Source organism: Contarinia nasturtii, unplaced genomic scaffold (assembly GCF_009176525.2).
Source record: "Contarinia nasturtii isolate CC-2019 unplaced genomic scaffold, AAFC_CNas_1.1 Cnas_scaffold_695, whole genome shotgun sequence".
NCBI lineage: Eukaryota > Metazoa > Arthropoda > Insecta > Diptera > Cecidomyiidae > Contarinia > Contarinia nasturtii.
In genome coordinates this window covers 1,890,003-1,908,429 of record NW_022198046.1, presented here as the reverse complement: position 1 = coordinate 1,908,429, position 18,427 = coordinate 1,890,003, and the positions used below count along the sequence as shown (strand labels likewise).

Here is an 18,427-nt window from a genome sequence, read left to right as displayed (position 1 = left end):
GAACATTTGAGGTGAAAAGGGTTAGGTGAGACCATGTTGAATACGCTGGGTATAAAGAAAAAAAACATGAAGTGAATAAAAAAGGATATATGCTGCAACTTGACTGGATTTATAAATAATGTTAAAAATGAACGTCAACATACACACTTATTTATTCATTTTCATGTATCTTACAATTCCAATTTTTTGAACACTTTAAAAGTAATTCATGACAGTTCTTTCTACCATATTAAAGATACAAAAACTGAAGAGAGCATTGTTTCAAAATTGCCTTTGTTAAATACAAAACAAAAACATAATAATCTTAATAACACAAAAATTTCATTCAAATATTTCATTCTATTCTGGTACAACGTGATCGAATCGAATTGTCTCACAGCTGGTTTGAAATGTAAGTATTTTCTGATTTAACAATTGTTCCATTGTTTAACATATATTTTAATTGATTTTATTTACAGATACCGATAATCAACGAGTCATTATTCACGTGAAAGATGTAAACGACGAGCCTCCATACTTCATCAATCGACCGTTGCCAATGCAAGCCGTTGTTCAATTAAATGCACCACCAAATACGCCGGTATTTACATTACAGGCTCGTGATCCAGATACTGATCACAATATTCATTATTTCATTGTACGAGACCGTACCGGAGGACGGTAAGAATCGATATTATTACAAGTCATTATTTAACATTTTTTTTACTTGTCATTATGACTCAATTTTGTTTCCAATTTTCAGATTTGAAGTTGACGAACGATCAGGTGTGGTCCGTACACGTGGTACAGATCTCTTTCAATTGGATATGGAATATGTTTTGTATGTAAAAGCCGAAGATCAAAATGGAAAGGTAGATGATCGTCGATTCCAAAGCACACCTGAAGAACGTTTATCGATTGTCGGTGGAAAGAGAGCACCACAATTCTATATGCCAAGCTATGAAGCTGAAATTCCAGAAAACCAAAAGAAAGACTCAGAGTAAGTACAAAACATTCACAAAAATAAGACTTTGCGCGAAAAGAAACCGTTTTACATTCCTGATACAATGGTGTGTTGAAATTTTTTGTTCTTCATTGCTAATTTTGATTGAATTCATTTTCGATCAACCAGTAATGGTTACATTTATGAGAATCAAAACAAGGGCAAAATAATAAAGTTGTTGATTCAATTATTATCCCGATTCAGAAATGGTTCATTTAACAACTGCCATAATATTATAACAGCCATTAAAATCGTTTCAATTATTTATTCTATTAAATTATGGTCAATGTTTTTCCTATATAATGGTGTCAAATGTCCAATTTGTCGTTGAAACGATTTATCATCGCAATGTATTAAATCAATTTATAAATCTCAATTTGAAAAAACCATTTCTATAAATGAAAACTCTAAATTTTCCCTCATTTTTTGCAGCATCATATCGGTTAAGGCCAAATCATTTGCCGATCGTGAAATTCGTTATACACTGAAGGCTCAAGGACAAGGAGCGGGAACATTTAACATTGGACCAACTTCAGGAATCGTAAAATTGGCGAAGGAACTTGATTTTGAAGATTTGCGTCAGCCGCATGTTTATTCATTGGTTGTGACAGCCACTGAAGATTCAGGTGGTTTTTCGACATCCGTTGATTTAACCATCAAAGTAACGGATTGTAATGACAATGCACCAAAGTTCGAACTACCTGATTATCAAGCGCACAACGTTGACGAAGACATTCCACTCGGTACAAGTATTCTCAAAGTCAAAGCAATGGACGCTGATTCTGGCGTTAACGCAGACATTGAATATCTCGTTTCGGACGATCATTTTGCCGTTGATTCAAACGGAATCATTGTTAATAATAAACAATTGGATGCAGATAACAATAATGCCTACTACGAATTTTTGGTTACCGCAAAAGATAAAGGAGAACCACCGAAGAGTGGAACGGCCACCGTTCGTGTTTACACAAAAAATAAGAACGATGAAGAACCAAAATTCTCACAACAAGTGTACACACCAAATGTTGATGAAAACGCCGGTCCAAATACATTGGTTACGACCGTAGTCGCTTCTGATAAGGATGGTGATAATGTACGTTTCGGTTTTGTTGGAGGTGGGACAACCAGTCAACAGTTTGTAATTGAGGAAATTACTGGTGTCATTCGATTGCATAGTAAAGCGATTGCACTGGATCGCGATAAGTACGAACTGAATGTAACTGCAATGGACGATGGATCCTGTTGTGTAAATGGTGATGCTACAATTCATACGTCAACAGCAGTCGTTGTTGTTTTCATCACTGATGTGAATGACAATAAGCCCATGTTCAAGGATTGCGGTACTTATTATCCAAAGGTTGAAGAAGGCGCTCCAAATGGCAGTCCAGTCATTAAAGTTCAGGCTACTGATGAAGATAAAGGTGTTAATGGACAGGTGCGTAAATTTTAAGGTTTAAGACTCTATATGGAAGTGACTCTTAATGATTAATAATCAATAATCGACGTATTTTGAGTAAAAGGATTGTGAGACATTCATTTTATTCAACAAAAAAAATTTCTCACATTTCTTCTAAAATATATATTCATTCGGAGGGGAATGAAGTATTATTGAGAATTCTCTTCGATGTTGACAAAAAAATATTATTTTCATCACCCCGTTATATATGATATATATCTGTTGAGAACAGCAGGAGTCGTATAATTCATAAAACATTGAATCAGCATTCTCCAAACTAAATGTAAACTATGATAGTGTTGAAAAACTTATAAATATAATTTGAATAAATGACAACAAAAGAATAATGAATGAATAGAAAATTGTCATTTTGCTGTCGCTCTACAAGTTGTTCTTCAATATATCTTTAACAAAGCAAATAGTAAATTGTAATTTCGCCAAATCACTAACTTTATTAATTTAATATGAAATCTTGACTTCAATCAAATTCAAATTATTTCAAGTTTTTAGATAGTATTTTTTAATCAAATAAATCAAATATATGACAAATAAGTCAATAAATTTCATGAATCGATCATGAATGGTAAAATTAATTTGTTTCACGACATGAATTTTGGCATTTATTGAATGATTAATCAGACTTGTTAGTGATTTGTTATACCGGTATGAACTAAAAAAATGATATACTCAGAGATAGATTTGTTTATTCATGATGATTACGCGTGTGTGACACCAAGCGGCATCAAGCTGCCTTATCTTATTTCATATTTTTCGTTAAAACACACTGTCTGACATTATACATCTATGAAAGCCTTACTCACAATCATCAGGCGATGAATGGTTCATCTCACCGCTGTTATTCAATTTTGGACACGTACTATCTTTCTCACATATCCGTACTGTGTTTCTATTTGTTAATGTTGAGCCACGAAAGAGTTGTGTAGCAACGTGGTAAACAGTCAACATTTGATTGATCGGCCTTCATTCAAAATAAACATTTGTGATGATTTCAACCATCTCCATCTTTTTCTACATCACATTACTTTAACTACTTTTACTGGAAATTCCGCACGCAAAAACTGAAACAATTTTAAACAAATTTTTCATCCACAGTGAAGATAGTATCTCTATTTAAATGAAGTTTTTTTTTGAGTCTGTGCAATTACAATTATCTCCATTATAATGTAGTAGTTTTTAGAGAAAAAGTGCGAAATTTATCTAATTAAATGGAGTGAATTGTAGATATTGTAAATATTTAAAAAAAAATAAAACTAATTCTTGGAGTTCAATTTAATTGCAGGTCAAATACTCAATAGTTCAACAACCGAATCAAAAAGGCACCAAATTCACTGTTGACGAGGAGACAGGTGAAGTGTCAACAAATAAAGTATTCGATCGTGAGGGAGATGATGGTAAATTTGTATCGGTAACTGTCAAAGCAACCGATCAAGGAGAACCAAGTCTGGAAGGCGTATGCTCATTTACGGGTAATTGAAAATGCATATGTCATGTTAAACTTAACAACAATTTAATAAATACCTGGATTTGGCTAATATGACATTTTTCTTTTGCTTTTATAGTGGAAATAACGGATGTAAACGATAACGTAAGATTTACTTTTCTATTATTCACTAAATTAATCTTAATATTAAAAAAAAAATGAACTTTTAACAATTTTTTTGAACTTTGACAACGTTTCAATAGCCGCCATTATTCGATCGACAAGTAAGTGTCTCAAAATTCCCATACAGTCTGGGTGAATTTCACAAATTTAATAATCTATTTGTCACCTATAGAAATATATCGAAAACGTTAAACAAGATGCAAGCATTGGAACGAATATTCTACGTGTATCGGCCTCAGATGAAGATGCTGATAATAATGGAGCTATAGTATACTCGATTTCGGCACCATACAATCCACAAGATATGGAATATTTTGAAATACAACCAGAGTCTGGATGGATCGTTCTAAAGAAACCGCTTGACGTAAGTGTCCTCAATGTGAACGTATTCTTTTTAAAATAACCAACATTTTATTAACATTTCACAAAAGATTAATCAAATTACAGAATTATGAATAAGTAATTTTCAGAACATAAAAAAGAATGGAGTGAGAGTTGATTGTATGAATGCTTTACCTCTATTGATTTCCACTTTGATTTCGTTGTAGTTCCCTGTGAGCATTTATGCTAAAATTAAATATATTTTATCGTTTTATTCGGCGAACTCTAAAGAGAACATTTCTCAACATTTTGGCTACAGCTGATTTTATTTTTACATTTTTTAAAATAATATTTAATTATTAATACTTTATTTCGATTTTTTGTAAATGTTCACAAAAAGTCTAATATTGACCGAAAGAAGAAAAAATCGGAACAAATAAATTATTTTTATTTAAAAATTATATTTAAAAAAAAAAAAAAATAATTGAAAATGTGAATGATGAATTTAAGAAATATGAATAGATGAGATTTATTTTTTTAAAAAAATGCCTGAAATTTGAAATGGGAAATAATTTATTTTGTTGATAAATTTTTTTTTCTTTCGTCTACTATTCAAAATACCAAAACATATGAAAAAGAAGTATTCATGAGTTTGGGTTGATTATATAAATACTGGCTTATTTAATTGTATCTTTGAACGCACAACTTATTTATTGTTTTGCAAAAAAAACGAATTTTCTTTCTATCTCTATCATAATCACAAAAATTTGAACAAAACATACACTTGTACTAATAATAATATGATTTCAAAGAAAACGATATCAAATGTTTGTATGCTCTTTCGTGAAAAGAACATTAAACGCAAGTCCAATATCGCGATTATATTATTATTAAGTATATATATAATATATATCAAAATTCGCACAATTATTTTTTTGAATTCTTCGTTTTATCTTTTAATTGCACAAAAGCAAAATGAACACATTCGCTCGATACAAATGTACTGTAAGATTGCACTTTGAGATGCGCACATACTCACACTCACATTTATTGAAAATCGTTGATGCAAACTGATATCACAATTATATTTTTCACGCACTCTTGCATTTGTAAATGAATTTTTAAATCGGTACTGATATTTTATTTATTTATTTTTTGTCACATGTATTTTATTTAAATTGGCTCCCATTATTCGCCAATAAGATTTTATTTAGTTGAAACCATTTTGTTCGGTTCAGTAATTTCTTTTACTTTCAGAGAAAATTCCAAAATAACTTTATTAACTGTTCCGTTCTTGTGTCGAAATTCGATGTGGTTGCAAAATAAGGAAAGATAATTGTGTGTCCAATTGGATTAAAAAATAAAAATATAAATCCCAACAAAAAAAAATATACGAAAAAAGTTGATGATGGAGTAAAAAAGAAAATACGGTTAAAATTGGCCAAATCGGATTTTATATGATATAATATGTTTTTGGTATGAACTGTTTTTTTGCGAATAGTAAAAAAAATCAAACATTTTTTTTATTGGTAACAACGATTGACATCACGCAATTTATTTTTGCAAAAGCGTGTCCAGAATTTTTGTGAAAATTTTATTTTGTAGCCAAATCGTATTTTTGATGGTTATAATCACACAAAATCAAAATATTTTTGCATTTATATACGGAAAATGATACCGAATTTTGCGTTCGATTTTTTTGGAATAAAATATTTTTTGCATATTCCACCATTTTTTAGATTAAGACCAATAGCATAAGACTTTTTTTATCAACACATCGTTAAATTATCGCAGGTATTTTGGAGGGGCCATTTTTGTGCGGACCATATACATTCATACAATTTATTTTTGAGACGATTTTTTTTATTCTTTAGGATAAGACAAAAATTTGTTAAACGAAAAAAAAACATTTTTTTCTATCTTAAACCGTTTTTAGCATAAAATTTACTCGAAACCATGAATACCTAATGCTTGGACTGAAAACAATTTATTTTTGACGTTTTTTGTTCAACGCTTGACAATTTATCGACAAGGTATAACTTTTGAATTTTTTTCAAAAAAGTGACCTCATTTGATTTGAATTCAATACAAATTGATTTTGATTCAAATTTAATCAAACCGGATTTTTAAATTCATCACAACTAGAGTATAATACATGATTAGAAAATGAAAGATAAGTGACATTTTCCATCAGTGTTTGGGGCATAAGCAGAAATCTTCGAGAAAAAAAAAACACAATCGACGAAAAATCGCATAACGACACGTTGGAAAATTTGAAATAGACTTATTACAGATGTGAATTTAATTGGCAACGAACAAACCATTTTTGAGACTTCGTGCCGTTCGCACACACAATCTAATGCATTGAACGAAAAATAAAAACCGAAATAAAGGATAAACGATCTTAAACCAAATCGAAATTGGTAAACATCAAGAGATCGAACGTTGAAGATATAAACGTTCGATGTTAATCTTGAATTGCATTTCGAACATGCTTAAACGAACGAATAAAGCAACCAGCATCCTATTTGGATTGTATCCTAATTTGACATTGTTATGTTTTCGTTTTTGGTTGTTTACAATCACTCACATGTCCTGTGTGTATTTGCAGTTTCCAGCACCAAAATCAAATATTTGTACAAATTGGCAAATTTAATTGAACTAGCAGCACAATTCCGATCCCGTGTACTCCTTTGCTTTTCGAAAGCGCTTAAAAAGCTATTCATTGCATAAACATTTATTTTCCGCTGATCAATGTTGAATTGTAATTTCTCCAGTTTTTTGTATCACACACTACTCACACGACGAATAAAAAGCGAATTAAAGTTTATTTACTGGTTCGAAGGAGAATTTTACAATGGAGGCGGTCAAATGGAGTTTATTTGTAACCATATGACTGTAAAAGGTTTTCAACGAATTGAATGACATTTAGTATGATTTACTTCCCCTTCATCAATCCTACTCACGTGAGTACTGTTGCAGTGTGATACGTGAGAAATTGCTGTGAGTGGAGCGCTGTAGCTTCTTCCAAACTTTTTTTTCAATGTTGACACTTTTTCGAAAAAGTTCGTTTAAATGCAATGATATAGCATATTTTAACGCTAAGAGAAAGCACTCTAACCCATCCCTTTGCACCTTGTCAATTTGATTTTTTCGTTTATTCTTTTAATTTAATGGGTTTTTGTTGAAAATACACAGTCACACCGGTAGCTTTAGAGAAACGCACAATTTAATTATATCCGAACCTAATTGTCCTATCATTGACTCAATCTCATCCGAGTTCACCATGTAAATTCCGTTTTGTCCGTCATTGCATGATTGTTTCAAATGATGAAAGCTTTGTGATGTCTGAAAATTGACATTCCTTGATTTAATGTAGTCGAAGTAGTTTACACGTTAGAACACAAGATGAAATTAAATAAATTGGGTTTTATTTTTTAATTTTCGGTTTCATTTTCAACGTTTACAAACAACGTCTCTGTGTCTATTTATCTCATCTAAATATTTTGTATATATGGTTTTTTATTGGAAATTCATCACATTATAAAGGGGTGTCAAACCGTAAGTAGATTGGCATTCAAATCTCAATTTGATTCTTGGTCAGTATATTACCAATGGTCCATTGGCAATGGATCAAAAATCACGCTAAATCAAGTCCCTTTTATAACTCGAAATTGACCAAGAATTGTTGTATTCACTCAGTATTAAATTCCATTTTGTCAATTTATAATGAACCACTACTATGGTTATTTAGTTTTCTATAAACACATACAAATACCTCGATATCCTCGAACTAGAACTTTTTTTTTTTTAATATTTTCCATAATAATTATCATTGACACCGTTCCTATGTTTTCAAAAGAGAGTATTCATCAATTAGCTATCCAATTTTCATAGCTCTATCCCAAATTTAAATTCATTCATATATCCTTTGGTAAAAAAGATATTATTTGTTACATCGTCTTTCGTTTTCACAATTTAATGCTTTTTTGTATCTTTTTTTATTTAAATATGTATATGATTGTGTTTTGTATATAAATGTAAACTACACTCATGCATGCCATTGTTTGGAATTCCTGCTTTCTCAGCTCACCAGCTCACATATTCCTAACTGCACATTATTATGTTTGGTCCGATCGAAAGAAGGCAGCGATCTCATTATTTTGATTTAATGTGATCCATAATGTATCGTAGCCTATGATACAAAAAAAACCATTGCCATTTACTAATCGAACTGTTTATTTTTAGATGAAAAACTGGTAAGAACTCATTTAAAAAGATCATGTGCATAATCGTCGGATGCAAAACACATATGGAGCACATTGTGTACATATGAATCGATAACGATAATAATCGTGCAATTTAAAACTCTTACAATAGTCAAATCTAATTTTTTTTTACAACGATCCACATTTCATTTACAATCCAATCCGAATGAATTCCTTGAACACAATTGAATTCCTAAACAAATAAACAAACACATACACACACACATTCATTGCTATTCAGAACAATAGACTAACGGTCAAATGAATTGATTGGATTACATGTTAATTTATTTACTTGGTTCTTTTGTTTTCATGTGTCTTTATCTAATTCAATTCACAGAAATGTATGCAATAATTATGAATAGACGATTACGGATAATTTGTATCGAGATGCCGGGAGATTACTGCTCGATGAATCAATTTTTATCATCAATTTACATTATTGATTTAACTAACAAACGGATTCCTGTTTATTCAATTATTTTGTTTTTTACACTACTCGTAATTTATCCAATGAAATAATTATTGCATTGCATATTTGAAATAGATGATTACATTTCATAATCAATCTTTAATGATTTTACAAATGTTGCGGTTACTTTTTTCAATTCCGGCACATATATTGGAAGTATTTTTTCTGGTTTTAGGTTCAATTAGTTTTTTATTATATTTATTTATTATCTTTTAATTTGATTTATTTTCGGCAAATTATGAAAATCGTGTACTGCATATTTAACATCTGTTTTTTTTTATTTGCTCATCCACAATTTTCATAATTTTTTTTCGTTTATTTAATTTTACTTTGTTTATTTTGATTTCATTTATTTTAAATTTTCAAATTAACTAATCAACTGGGCGTTAAATACAAACATCACACATAACACTTTTTATAATAACAAATATATTTTATGTTCTTTTTTTAAAAAAAACTACCCTTTAATTTCTTTGAAACAGGTGTACGCAATTTTATAATTTATTTATGGTTTTTATCAAATGTTTATCTTTGTTTCTTTTTTTCTTTTTTCTCTTCTGTCTACCCGCCTCATCTCTAACCACAAATCAAATGAAACTGCAAAAATTGAAATAAAATTTAAAAATAAAAACTGCCTCTAATGAAAACTGAAATATCACATGTCACACACATACTAACCGAATTTGCACACATACATACATTTCTCCTGGATACGTGCAAATTATACAAAAAAAAAAAACAAATATTATCTATCTCATACGTTCGCAAAAATTCGCTTCGATTTGTGAAATTTGTTGCAAAACAAAACAAAAAATTCCCGAAAAATGAAAATTTACACTGAAACAAAAACGATCCTAAAAAAAAAAATCACGAGTAGCGTGAGCGATATCGACTGAGAGTTCGTGCGTCGGATCGAGGTGAACCACCATCACATGCCGATGTTGATGTTGAACTAGACGTTGTCGACAGAAATAATAAACCGCCGATCTGGGATAAAAGCATTTACGGCCCCATACACATAAAAGAAAATGTCACTGTTGGTACGGTTGTAACGTCAGTCAAAGCAAGGTTGGTATTAATTAACAGCACAAAAGAATCATACGACAAAACCAATGTTTAAAGAAAAACATTTCACTCCTCCACAAAAAAAAAAACTCTCAACTATTTGAAAGATTGAAATCATCGCCCTTATTAATGATGATGTTGAATCGGTTTGAAGAAAGAGCTTTTCGATGAAAATTGATTTTAATTAAGATCGAAAAGACAAGTGTTCATTGCCATTATGATTACACTATTAGTGATTTATAATCGCATTTTAGTGGCTTTAACTTCTAACATGAAATGTGCTCTCTGGTAAAATAAAAACAATAAAAAAAGACACAGCGAGACACAAGTAAGTACACATTCTTACCATCTCTCTATTTTCAATCGATGTAAAAAGAGAGACGTAAGTTCACCTGTTTACCCATTCGCGTGAAAATCAGATAACTTCACTTTAATTGACGTTATTGTTTTCACTACGAATTATTTAAATGTTTTGAACTTCAAAGCGAATTGCGTATACAAACATTTGACTAAGAAAAATAGTGAGAGAAACTCACGACTCTCGACAGGTGACACAAACGACTATCGACTCTATGACTTGCTACATTTTATTTATTTTGTTACCTCTATACATATTACATACTATATACATCGCTAAAATGGTAAAATTGCATTTAAGCTAGACGGCAAACAAAACCCGAATAAGTGCATAAGTAATTCGCTTGAGAAAAACACATTATGTTGCAGCGGAAAATTTTAAAATCAACAGAAAATACCTGCGAAAATTTTACGTAAATGCAATTTGTGTTCCTAATTAAAAGACCAACTAAAGACTAACACGCTTATATTTTATTCCATTTTTGTAGTTAAACTCAACTGCTAATATATATTTTATACTTTTTTCCTTAATCTAGTAAAATATTTGCTCTATACACTCCCATTTGCAATCGTTATTCTCTTTTAAATGTTATTTTTGAAATTCCTGGTAATACATATAATATAGTCATTTAAATCAGGATGCAAATAGTAGTTCAAAGGAGTGAATGTTTTGCTGATTTATTTTTATTAACTGTATGAACAAATTTCGATTAAATTTAAGTCCCTAGAAACGTGACTTGTATGATTGACTGTTTAAGTAGTTAATCATATGAGTATTGTTAAAAGGAACGTGAGGAACCATTGCCAAATTTGCCAAATTGGATGATGAACAATTTTTGTTCGTAATTTTGTGATAACTCTACGCAGCATATAACCAATTGAAATTGTATACCTTTAAAAATGTCTAATTTCCTTCTTTTTGCATTGATGAAGAAACTACTACTAACATAACTAGATCATTTTTTTAATATAAAAACCTACGTTGATCTAGTTTCATTCCAAATAGTTCAATATGTAAGAAATGTTATAAGATTAATATGACTAAGATCGATTTTTAAAAAGCAATCTCTCTTTTCTAATCATACTAAATTTTAATTGATGGCGTCTTATAGGATAATTGTTGAATCCGATCTAGTAAAAAATATGACTTGTTGAAATATTTGGAATTTAACAGGATTTTCATGCATTGAATTAAATTTTTTTATCTAATAGAGAAATTTCGCAATAATAATTTTAGTAGTAGCATTTCCCTTGGTAACTATTAGTTACTAACTAAAAAATAGGCTAAAAGTGGAACAACCTTCGTATTTTGTATGCTATGTGTGTTAGTGAGAATCAAATGCGATCTAAAATCTGCTAATCGAATCGAATTTAAAAAAAAAATATAACAATAATATTTTACCTATTGCTGATCTATTTGGATTTGTTTTTTGCTTTTTTCCCGCTAATTTTTGTAAACACAAAAAATACTTTTTGTATTCAACCAAATTGTGTGTTTAACGAAAAAAAAAAATAACCTGCGCTGCCATTGAAATTTGGTCGATTTACTGGTTTTGAATCGATCAATGAATCGGTGATATGGCTGTTTTATCTTCGATTTGCGAACAATTTGTAGCGTGAAACGTACAAATTGGAGGCAATGGCACAAGATAAGGGATATCCTCCACTATCGCGTACGGTTGAAGTGCAAATCGATGTCGTCGATCGTGCCAATAATCCACCCGTTTGGGATCATAATGTTTATGGGCCGATATATGTCAAGGAAAATATGCCAGTTGGTGGCAAAGTTGTTTCAATCAAAGCCAGGTCGGTGATATACATCATACTTTACAAATATATACATTTTTTTCTTTGCATTTCTTATAAATTCCATTTTTCTTTCCATTATTTTTTTTTTGTTTTTGTTTTATTCTCTTTGTTTTGGTTGATTTTATTTTGTTTTTCTCTTCACTCACTATGGTGTCGGTAACATGAATTGTACTCAATGGCTAAACTTTGGCTTTAATGCGTTTAACATCATCAACAATTCACCAAAGCATAAAGTCGATGCAAGATAATTTCAGGTTCATAATTCATCAGTAACTAACGTGAACACTCAAATCTATTATTATAAGCCAAATTTTTACAAAAACTTATTCATTGTATTTCTGTAAGATGAATTCCATGTATTGAATTTGTTAGCTCTGCATCGAAGCTGTACAAAGGTGGAAATTGGCAAATTCAAATTGTTACCATCAAATATGAAACACCAACAAACTCCACAAAAATATTTACGAACTTGACTGATTTTGCAACTTTCAAATCAAAATTTTAATAAATACAAAATATCCTTCACGGAAACGCATTATTTACTATTTAATCATTCAAGTTTTCCAAGAGAAATGTTGATTCATTAGTATTTTAATTACTATTGACTGCGTCCAAGGACAATATATGCGGTCGTACTATCATTGAACTTCCTCTTTGATATGGTGCAAAGTCTATTTATATGCTAATTAACTCAAGTCGAGCCCAAAAACTGATGAAAGTCAAACTTTTAACCCCATTACTCAAACTTAAACATTTGGTTCGACATTTTAATTTAAAATATCTCTTTTTTTATTTTGGATGAAACATTTTTATTTTCCATTATTTATTATTGGCCGAAATGTTTATAATTGAATCATAAGACTTAAAAATAATCATAGCATTTTACCTTATAAGTAATAATTTCGCTATTTTTAATTATGCATGTGGTGTTCTAGCTGTTCATGTAGTGTATTAATATAATTTTATACTTTTTTGCATTTGTATTGAAAACACTTTTACCATTTTCATTAATATTTCCTCAAACGTAACGAATTGCGTGTCTTGCTTGATCCATCAAGTAAGAAATTAGTAATGTGTTTGCATTTGTGTGTTTCGATACAAATTGCAATTTTGTTGAATTTTTTGATGATTTGAAATGCACCGTACAAAGAGTAGTGACCAGCACTTTGTTAATTTCGGTTTGTTCACGGTAAAAATAAAAAAACGAGATCTTGATTGACGTATTCCAGAAGGTCCACGAATAAAAACTGTGAACGAAACCATGCACATGCACATAACACAATATGCACAACATCGCTCTTATTTTTTCACTGTACTCGTACAACAAATAAGAAAACCAACTAAAAATCTTTTAATTAAAGTGATGACTTTTCACATTTGCACCAAATCATAGCTATTGTATAGATGAATTTGTCCTACCATTTTATTGCGAGACAAAATATTGTAAAACAATTCACAGCTCATAAACTGAGACGAAAAGAAGACACAAACATAACCGCCGGACATAATTTGCAAATAAAATGTTATACAAACTGCTCAGAATAAAACTTGAACTTCATCATCAACAGATAATGTGTATTGGTACATTTTATTTCGTACAAATAATAGAGGGAATAAATCGAATAGATTTATTGGTATTCCCTGAAATAAAATGATATTTACTTGCACTTTTCAAGTATAATGAAGATCACGTTTTTTTCTGGACCATTGTTATATGTTTGTTTTGCGTGAGTGAACTGTTTAATTTTGTGTTCAAATCATTAAAAGTCTTTTTTCCGACCTTGGGTCGAGATGATTGTCTAGCTGCTGCTATTTATAATTCTTGTTCGCTACGTAACATCATTCAGGGGTAGAAGAAAAATGAAACCTTTCGTTTACTTTGAATTAAAATTAACGAAAGTATGATATTACGTTGTTCCACTATCAATAACAACATCCAGCAATTATTTCGATCCAAAGTTTGCTTTTGTTATAAATTTGACCTAATTGGTAAGTATGAGGCGTGTGTTTTGTGGTTCACAAATGGTGGAGTCTACGTGGAGACAACGTGCAAAATTGAGCATGGTCAATGGTCATTAAAGAGAAATAATGTTATCCAGGCGAATTAAAAAAAAATATATATAGACTGGACCAAAATGAACCAAACAAGTAAATTGACAAAGAGTTTAAACCAGACGAAAACAAACAATGACGACTTAACCAGAATTTTTAAAACTCCGCGTTTTATCGAAAATATGCATATACACCAAAATATACGAAGAATGTTGAATAAACTGATATATACCAGACTGGCCGGTTGGAAAAAGCTGTCTGCAAAATAAATTGGCTTTTTGTCTCACATGCAATCCATGATATAGTGTTTCATTAACATTATAATCCATTTAAAGATAAAATGGGCAATGGTGCAGTGGCGATGTGGTTTCGTTATTTTGTTAATGTTGTATTATACTATTATAGTATGGGAAGAGGACGATGAAAAAAAGCAACCGTTAATAGTGATTGTGTTATTGAATAGTCAATAAATTTTCGCACACAAAACCATTTATGCTAATTATTATTAATTATCTGCTAAGCTTTTGCCTATGCACATTTTTCACCTCTACATCTACATCGAATTTCGCTATCTCTCTCTCTTTTACCAACATATAAAATAAATTCAATAAAATGTAATTATCATTCATCAACATTGCAAACCACACAATTCACATGAACAAAATCTGATTTGAAGGACGTGTCAAAAATGGTTCAACTATAAAAATGACCGAAGCATTGCGGCTCGTAGCATTTTATTATGCTTATTAAATAAAATTTCGATGCTTTTAAGAAATGCGATGAAAATGTATGTCCTTTTTAATTTTTCAACGTTTTAATCGGGTTTTAAATTATCATTGTTGCAATCGAATTTTCCTCGGCTATATTTTAAATTTGCACGTCTAAATTTGTTATATTTATTGAAATGAAAATGTTCACATTTTCATCATTTTTAACTGAGTTGTGAATTGACATCGTTTCGAAATTTTCATTTTTCTCGCAAACAAACACTAATCGATTTCAACGTTGCGTATATTTTTTTGTGTGTGTATATTTCGACGGGTTTGATTGAATTTACAATTGAATCAAAATGCGGAAAATTAAACTTGACAACATTTTTTTAGTTCATTTACTTTTTTATTTGCTCGAATGACCACTTTTGATATGATTCGAATTCAAATGTGCATAAAAAAATGACTTATATGGTTACGGGTACTAACGATGCGCTGGTAAACAACTTTCAAAACTATATGTATTTTTCAACGGATTTAAAATGAAACAAATTTCTTTAAACCGAAAAAAGCACACCATTTCGAAACTAACCAATCACTTCAATACATTTCATTCCGATTCAAGATTCAAATTAAGTCATTATTAGGTGGTATAACAATTGTCGTAAAATTTCAAATCAACAAAAATTCTTATTTTATTTCTCATTTTTAATCATTTTCTCTCTATCCTCCCAATATATCTAAATAAATTTTGTCTCAATGAAAACGAATCGAATCAAACGACGAAACGAAACGACGGATTTTTGGTCAACTGATTTTGCAACATGTCGCCTTTTTTGAGCAAAATTGCATATTTGATTTTTGATGACGAATTTTTTTTTCTTTGTTGGACGACTTTTTGTTTGACGTAACTATACTTTTGTAATATTCTCTTTTGGAATATGGAAAATGATTTTTGTTGCGTTTCGGCTCCAATGTGTGTTGAATTTCATCTTGATTTTTGTCTTGCAAATCCAGTTATTAAATATTTTGTTTTTTCAATGAAATTCTTCACATGTGTTTTTTACCGAATTTACCGAAGGTCTACAAAAGAACCAATAAACCTATTTTAGGTTTGAAGACAGAATAGAAATGAAAAAAAACAATTTTACATATTTTCAAATATATTCATGTTGATGTTCAAATTTGAACTTGTTCTTCAGTTTTTTTTGCACTATAACTTGTTTTTTGTGTGCAGTTAAAAGAATTTCGTGAATTTTATACGAATTTTTGTATCAAATACAATTTTCTTTGTTGTAATTATCGTATATTTTTTTTGTTGTCTGTTTTTCTTCCATTTTTTTGTGGTTTGGTCTATTTTTCTTCATAAATATATTAATCAATATGTAATTGCAGAGATGAAAATATACATATCCATATAAATTTTCACAAAAATGCATGATTTTGTGAAGATAAAAGCAAATCATTCATTTCATGAAGAAATACTATATGTTACATTTTTGGAATCAATTTTGTTTTTTGCGATTCATTTCCCATTTTTATGCTGGGTGCTTACTTTTGTTTTTTTGTATGTGAAATGTACATGTACATAAAGTTCGAAATTCGGCTGAAAATATCTTCAAACGCGAACAAAGCCGATACAGACAAGATTTGATATGTATTCTTTTTTGTTCCGAAGCGCAACGCTTTTTTTTGCAAGTGTCACATTTTTGTTTATAGGACACAATGAAGAATCCAACAGAAAAACAAGTAAAAATCCGAATTTATACATTTTTTATTTCGTTTCGTTGTCGCATCGAAAAATTAAATTAAATTAAATCTGGTGCGTTTATGCTTACCGGAGATATCAAAAAAATGTTTAGCATTTGTAGTTTTGTGTAGAAAATTGAGACACATTTTATGTTTGATTATTTTCTCTTTCTAAATTTTTAATTTCATTACAAATGGAAATCAAATTCTATTTGATTCACATTGAATTTCACCGTATTAACTCTTCGCATTCTGTCTGTTTTTATACATCGTTTCCGCTTTTTGTGTGAATGATTAAAATGCGCACGGCGTTTTATCCCAAACTAAAATGTTTTCATCATGGAAAATCTGGGTTGATCGTGCTCGGACGTGATTTATCGAAACACAACATCAAACACACAGTTCGGGAATTGAAGGCAATCCGACAGTGTTTTATCGATTGATGCCGGGTTCAACTTCACAAACCAATAAGTATCACACGTTTTATCTACAACAAAGACCAGACAACGGGGATACATGGGCAGACATCAAAGTTAATCATCCGCTTGACTATGAAAGCATCAAGGAATACAATTTAACGATTCGAGTTGAGGTAAGTAGTTGAGATTTATTTTTTATTTTAAAAAAGAACACATATTGGTTCGGTATGAAATTACATTTCAAAATTTTGTTGAACTCGTGCATATTGAAAATAAATACATTGAATTTTGAATACAAGGTTGATATAAATCAACTTTTCAGTAAAATCATGAGATTTTCTTTATAACTATTTCAATTTATCGAAAACCATTGTTTATTGATATTTTAATTTGTTCGACGAACACATATACTGTACAAAAATTGCATCAGAGATACAAATCTATGACTTTTTCTTCATTTCATAAAATTAGAGTACTACAAAAATTAATTAGGGCGGCTTTTTCGCAAAATAAGGGAACTGGTAAAAGTTCAAAAATTGAACTAGTTATTCATTGTGAATTCGATTTATCTAAAAGGTTTACCAGGTGTTGCTATCTTTTTGAATCAAATTTATTACATTTTTTTCTTTTGAATTTTTTGTTCTTCTTGTTCGTTACCTATGTTGGCTTTAATGTGAGAAAAAGCATACAACAATCAGGTCGTAAGATCGTTAGAAAGATGGTATACAACGCTTCACATGCATAAAAAAATACGAAGAAAAACCTTGCGCTGAAGGAACCACAGAATATATTATGGTAATTTGCTTGCAGATTAAGTTGTATGAATAAATTGTTCCGTTGGCATGAAAAAAAGGAGATGCGGCACATAACCTTTTGCCATGATCCAGCAAACATGTCGTTTGGATAAAACAAAAGTACACGAAAATTTATACATGAAACGTGTAGATTTCTTTCATTGGGATTCATTTTTTTTGCTCTGGGAAATATATGTGTGCATTTTACAATTTCTTCAAGAAATAAAAGCTAACTCCATACCAAGTTTACATATCTTTAAATCAAAAATCATAAAAGCTTTCTATTTATAACTTCATTTTATGTAAAGCCCACAAAAGTACATACATGCTTGTTGGCCATAATGAAAAT

The 18,427-nt window shown here is 30.3% G+C and overlaps 1 pseudogene; it reads left to right on the top strand.

Annotated features, from left to right (window-relative positions):
* LOC116340537 overlaps positions 1-17,456 on the top strand; it is a 54,887-nt pseudogene extending 37,431 nt beyond the window's left edge.
* The last annotated feature ends 971 nt before the right edge of the window (positions 17,457-18,427 follow it).